The sequence below is a fragment of the Mustela nigripes genome, chromosome 12 (assembly GCF_022355385.1).
Source record: "Mustela nigripes isolate SB6536 chromosome 12, MUSNIG.SB6536, whole genome shotgun sequence".
Taxonomy (NCBI): domain Eukaryota; kingdom Metazoa; phylum Chordata; class Mammalia; order Carnivora; family Mustelidae; genus Mustela; species Mustela nigripes.
Window position 1 is genome coordinate 106,959,022 of NC_081568.1, and position 7,227 is coordinate 106,966,248.

Consider the following 7,227-nt stretch of genomic DNA (forward strand, 5'->3'; position numbering starts at 1 on the left):
AATGTATCATTTCTGAAGAGGAAACAATGTAGTTGTCCAGTAACAGGCTATAGTATAATTGCAAAAATCTATAATTTGTGTAAAGAAGTTCATGTTAAATGGGGAGGCTATAAAATAGTGTGTAATATTTTTTATCTCATTTTGTAAAAATAAATTATGTATGTTTATTTTTTCCTTTTTGTGTATTTGCATTTTCTAATTTTTTTTTAATTCAAAGTTCTAAATAGCCAAAAAAAAAAAAATACCATTTCTGGTTATGAGACAAAAGGTGTTATGGAATTTTGTCTTCCATATCATTCTGAAGGGCTTCGTTGCACCATCTCTCAAGTACAGGGCTTGTCCTTCAGACGTCACTATCCTCTTAGAAGCAAGAATAGACAGTGGAAAAATAGAAGCATTTCTTATTCATCGAGTCTTACTCTGCTAAGGTGGTTAGGGGTGGGGGCAGCTATGTTAGCATTATGATCCATACCTTGGATCATAATGTGTAAAAACTTATGGAGAGCAGAGAGTAGGGGAAAATGACAAGCAATTAAAAGCCTAGAAGTAATTTTCTTCCTATTTTTTCTTCTTTCCGTTTTTCAGGTTGATGTGGATATTTCCCTGAGCATGGTGTAGCTAGTGGGTGAATTGATTCTTGCTGATATTCATAGATAAGGTTAATCTCAGGTTTAGGGAAAGAGAGGAGTAACAAGCACATGCCCCGGGAATGTTTCCTTTTGAAGTGACCACTCTTGTTATTACACAGCATTTCCTGTAACTCTTCAAAAAGAATGAAGTGAGCCTTCACATAGTTTCTGGCAAGGAGAAGTCCCGGGTATATTTCACAAAGTAGAACTTCCAACCACAGTGGGATTTCCAGGAACATGCCTGAAAAAAAAAAACAAGTGAATTACCATTCTCTAAAAGCTCTCCGTCCAAGTTAGCAACTACTGAGAAAGAGAAGTTAGGGGGTCAGTGAAGAACGACTTCACTGCACTGTAAATACAGGATAGTCACTGGTTTTCAGAGCTGGAAATCTTCAGACACCTTCTAATCCAAACCCATGGGATATGAGACTTGCCCCGAAGTTCTGGATCTATCATCCTCCCACCACTTGCCCCTTAGGTAAATGGAAAAGGAGGACAGCGCTCACTCGCTTACACTGGAGTTCTATTCCTCGCGCATCTAATTTTCATTTCATAAGGCCTTTTGCCATTTATGCCATAACTGCATCTATATATACTTCAGCGGAAGGAAGAAGTGGAAGTAGGAAGTATAACATGACCCATACCTACATAATGTGGACAAAAATATGAAATAGGCTGTATTGTGTGATAATGTCCCCTTAAAAGGAAATTAGAGGAATCGAGTATATTTGAGCCTTAAATCTCAACAACTTTCTTTTCTGAGAGCCGATTTCTCTACATTTCCATGACTGATTAAAAGATGACAAATCTGGGTGGGGAAGGTGAAGTCCCTATGGAATAGAGAGTGTTAATGTGCTTAAATAGAAGGGAAACTTGGGAAGAATTAGTGATACATGACTCAGGTTCTGTCAAGTCTGCTGACCGGACCAGCACCAGCTCACTAGTACCTTCCAATGACCACTTATTTCCTTGTAACTCCATTGGGTGTGATATTCACAGTGTCCAAGATCATCGATCATTTTGCTGGACTTCTTCACAGCCCTTCTGCTTCCTGGCTGAGTTATTTATGTAACATTATCCCACATGGGAAAGCCCAGCTGTTAAAGTTTTAGAATCAGGAATAAGAACACATTTTTATTAGATCTTTCATCTTGTCTACAGTATGTTTTTCTTGGTTTAAATAATAATAACAGCATGCTAGCTCCTCCACCATAACTCATTTGCGTGTACATGCCTTTGAAGGGGAGAGCTGCCCCTGTTGTACTTCTGGGGTTCTAAAATGGGGCAGATAGCAAACTGAGTATGAAATCAATGTGTGGGATTGTATAATCACCAGGTGAGTTTGAACTCCTATGCCTGGGGCAAGTACTGCGGAGGTAAAAAATGCTAGAACTAAGTTACATATTGGTGGGAGCAAGATGGGGATATGAGAGAAAAAGTTTAGGGAATTAGAAAGTTTTGGTAATATAAGAAAAATTGTACAATTTACAAAAATAGGGAAACTCAGAAAGAGAATGAGGAGGTTTAGAAGGGAAGTTGTTGGAGAGCAGTTGTTTGGAAGGGAAGCAGTTGGAGTTGCTGGGGAGAGACCCAGGTGAGAGGGTCTTAGAGGGCATGAGGACCCTGTGATGTGTCAACTTGGTTAGGCTAACCTACGTTTCCTAGAATTCCCTTCTCTGTAAGGCTCCAGTGAGAATGTGCTATGGGAGAGTCTTTTAGGAAACTCGGAGGTCAGAGGCAAAGCGGTAGCCCTCTCCTTAGCTCATACATGTGGTCAGAGATATGCTGATGAACTTGATAGTGTGAGAGGACAGCTGCGGCTGCTACTGTTCTTACCTTTTCCTTTAGCTTCTCTGACTCCTGCCACATGTGTATTTTAGCTCCAAGATGAAGGTCACTGGCTTCTTTCTGCAGGATATCCACAGCACCAATATCAGAGCAACACCTGACATGGGTTTTTAGCCCATTCTGCAGCGTTTAGCCCTCCCTTCTTGACTATCTGCCCTGTGGATTTCAGCTCCAGTACTGCAAACACATTAGCCTTATAGAGACTATTATACTTGTTCTGGTTATGGAAGGTCAAATCCTCTGTATGACATGGTTGGCCTTTTCTGTGGTTCAAAGAACTGCATGGTTTGGTCTGCTTTTGTACCCAATTGACACCTGTCTTAGTAATATTCCTCATGCTAGTTTCCTATCAATTTCTCCACCACTTCAATCCTCAAGTCCTTTCTCTTCGACTCCATGGACTGGCCTCTAACCATTCCATCCAAATCATCCTTTGTTTTCTCCAAGGTCCTTACCAGAGATCGTGTTTGCTCATGTAATTAATTCATTGATTAGCTGGCCTTCACTACAACCTTGGTTCCAGGACAGGAGACGTATTTGTCTTGTTCCACACTATACACCCCAAACCCATCACTGTAGTTGGCACACAGCCAGTTCTCAACGGATTTTTCTAGGAATGGAGAGGGAGAGATGGAGGACCCTACTTGGGGGTAGCAATATCAGAGGGGTTAGTTTTCCATTCCTTGAGGGTAATACACGCTATCCTGAGTCCTACCCTTATTCCTGTTCTTCATGGGAGGTCAGACTAATTGCCTAGGGATTCAGAAAACATCTTAGTAGTTCCCTATATCCAATTTCTAAGTGTTAACAGATTGAATTACACTTCTCTGAAAAGGTGCTTGTGATGGTTAATACTTAAAAACAGAGTTGCCAGTAGTATGAATGCAATTTTACTTTGTGGGCTTAGAATTATGTCACTATATGTTATTTTGGCTTTGATTCACTTAGAGCTAAAAATGTGACCCATTAACAGAGATCTGAGTGAGGTTTAGGTTACTTATAAAACTCAATTTTCAGAAAACCCATCCCACTTTATTACCCTATATTTTGTGTTCTACAGCTCTCTAAATTTCATATTGCAAACTTCTTATATTTTACAAGTCAAAGTACTCTCATCATTTTCCAAGAATTAATAAAGTTTCCATTGTGGATAACATGTTAGTTAAGAAGGAAGTGAATATTTACTTATTAAATAAAAAGGAAAATGCTATCTTTTGGTTTTCAGGAGCCCTAACAAAATGTTACTGAGAACACTCTATAACTTTCAATTCCTAATGTCAAATCTTTTTGTGTTACTCTGAGCTGGAAGGTCACTTTAACACTTTAATACTGGAAATACTCTCTTCAGTCCTGGCCCTCTTGAAATCCTTCATGCCCTAACAGTTCGATACTTCTTTTTAAACAGTACCTTTGCTCATCATTCTTCTAACATTTAGTCTAGACATAATACTTGATCAAAAATGTTGAAATGACTCATAAATTACATGTTTTGGCAATTTGGCTACACACCCTCAATCACTATACATTTGTTCCCAGGTTACTTCCCTTACCAAATAAAGCCCTGGTATTTTGCAGTTCTTGAGTGTTCTCATCCTCCATATAGTGTCTGTGAAGTGATTTACCCTTATTTCCAATATTTATGTTTTTTCCAGACAAATCTGTTATGGTTAAGGAAATTAATACAAGCTCTCTGAATTGAAAACAGATTTTGCTTTCCCACTATGTTAAATTCAGTGGTCTCAAGCAAAGCCATTTTGAATTGTTTTGACCTGAGTTAGGAATCAGAAATTTAGGGATTTTTCTCCATAACGTCTCAGATTAACTGGCAGTTATGGAGTAGTGAGGGAGGTTTACGGTATACACTGAAGGAAATAACTGAGATAGTGTTTTCTATTCATACCTGAAATGCTTTTTTTTTTTTTTTTTAAAGATTATTTATTTATTTATTTGACAGACAGACAGATCACAAGTAGGCAGAGAGGCAGGCAGAGTGAGAGGGAAGGAAGCAGGCTCCCTGCCAAGCAGAGAGCCCGATGCGGGGCTTGATCCCAGGACCTTGAGACCACGACCTGAGATGAAGGTAAAGGCCTCAACCCACTGAGCCACCCAGGTGCTCCCTGAAATGCTTTTTGAGTTCAAAGTTCAACTAAAAAATATAGTTGTTCCAATTCATTTGGTTAAATACATCCTTTCTAGTTACAGGTGTAACAAAAATTTAATCTATGTCAGTTCACTGCTGGAAAGGTAATTGTAGAAAGACCATGCTGTGCAAAGCAAGGCACATTGTTATATAAATTTTATCATATCTCCTAATAAATGGTGTAAATTGTCTGAATAACTGATGGACACTGCTCACAGATTTTGGACTGAATGTTTTGGGTATTTTAAGACTCTTAGTGGAAGACAAGGTTAAAGTACTGTCAAATATTAATACTGTCACTTTCATTCAGAATCCAATTTCTACTGTGTGTGGGGGTGTGTGAATTAATGACTTCATATCTGAAGCAAGTCATTTAGGCTCTTGAAGGTTCACTCAGAGAAATGGCAATATAATAGAACAGCTTTAAGATGCAAAACAACATAAAAAAAAATTCCCCCAGAATCTTGACCAGCCATGAATTAAAATACAGGTAAAATTAACAGAAACATTTCTCTTTCCCCATCTTATTCAAAAGGTGCCAATTTCAATTTTTAACCTCTTAAGAAACTGTTCTCACTCATCTGACAGTAAGACAAAATTGGGAGGCTCTTGAGAGTTTGTTTTGATTTTTATTACACAACACAGGATGATTCTGTTGTCTTAAAATCACAGGAAATAGATTTCCACCTTCCCCCTTTTTTGATGCCAGAGTTGCATTTCGAATTATTTTGGTACTGATTTAGGGTGAAGTAAAAGAAACCATGGAAGGCAGTGTATGCATGACATAATTATGAAGCTATGTTTGGAAGCCAGTAGTAACTTGCTGATTTAGACTGACGAGGCTGTCGTATTCACAATGCTGCTATTACTCACTTTGATATTGAACATCTACTGTTTACTTAACACCAGAGATAGTTCAAAGCGGTCCCTAAGAATCTTCAATTCCTTTCAGCTTCCTATGATCCAGTAACTTCCCAAAGACTTTGAAGAGAGTGCAGGTCCTTGCTTCCTAGAAATCTTTCCTTTGCACCCAGAAAATGTACACAGTGCAACCCCCTCCGCCTCTTGTGCGGATGTGTGCGTTAGGAATCATGGCTGCTTTAGGCAGTGACGAGTATAAGCTTTTGAGAGTTGCTGAAAATACGTGACAGAACTAATGTTACCTCGCCTTTACAGACTACTCAGGTGAGTCTCCGGAGAGTATACTATTGTATTCCTGGTCCAAATTAAGGTTTGCATGGATATATTTAACTTTGTTTACACATACACGTAAGATTTTTTTCCCCCAAGTCTTTTTGTCAGGCAGGAGGGAACATACACTTAACTTCAATTTTGAGGTAGGTGATAGTAGTGAGAAAAAATACAAGACCCTCTAGGATCCAGCCTCAGTTCACCTTTTTAGGCTTATTGTCTTGATACTCCCCAAGTGGCACAACAAGCTAGATGCTTATAGTTCATAATATACCACTGGTGCTTTTGCATACTGCTCTTAAATTCAGCTTAAGCACTGCTTCTCTGGCAGGAAATTCTTACCTCTAAGGTGTCACCCTTATTTTCTTCTAGAATCCCAGCATTATTTCAGTAATAAGCACTATCACATTGCAGTTTGTATAAGTAATTTCATCTCTCTCATTTACTGCACTGTGAACTACTAGAGGACAGAAGTTATGCACTTGCTTTTCTGTCTTCAGTGCTAAAGTACTACATGTACTCCATAAATGCTTCTTGAAAGAATGGTCAAATGTATAAATTCCATTTACAAAATGCTAGGTCTTTCCCACAAAACTAGGGAGAGAATGTTCATTTTTTGCTTTGTCACTTCATTCTGACCTCTTCTAGGTCCTAAGATAAAATGAGACTGATCTGCCTATTACTAGGGTGAAGGAATCTGTTACAAATTACCTATTACTATTCTTCCCAGTATGAAGGGGCTATTTTGCATTTGAACATGGAAAATGCCTAGCATAGAAGCACAGGCATTTACAAGACACTGGATTTGATTCCAGATTTTTTTTTTTAAGACATGCAGGGAATTCAACAGACTAAATGGCTTTTTGACTGACCATCTTTTAAGACTGCCCCAAAAGAAGACCAGTTCCTGCCATGGACACAGCTGAGCCCATTCAGGAACTAAAATATCAGCACCGAACAATTTCCAGGAGAGATGGAATAAAAAAATTCTGGAGCCAGGAAAGAGGTTACGCAGAGTATTCAAACCTTGGTAAGCTGTGGACTTCAGTGCCCGCCACCCATCCCTTCCAGCCCTGCAGTAAGTCTCTGTGACAGAGACAGTCCATCTGATGCTAAATTGATCCTTAATTCTCTTCTGCATCCTACCACCCCACCAAGACCACAACAGGAGTATCTGAATATTCTGTGGGCCTAAAACTACCTACGCTGCCTTTTGGGTTCGAGAATAGGATTCAGTGGTAGCTCGTTGAAAAAACTACATTAAAGAAAATGCTAATTGCTTTTCTTCACAGAATCATAGAATCCTTTTCTCTGTGTCCCAAAAGGTCACAGTGTCTGGGGTCAGAAATGAGCTGCCTCCCACTCTGTTGAGCATCTACACACAGCAAAATTTTTTGTACGTTACCACAGATTTTTCAA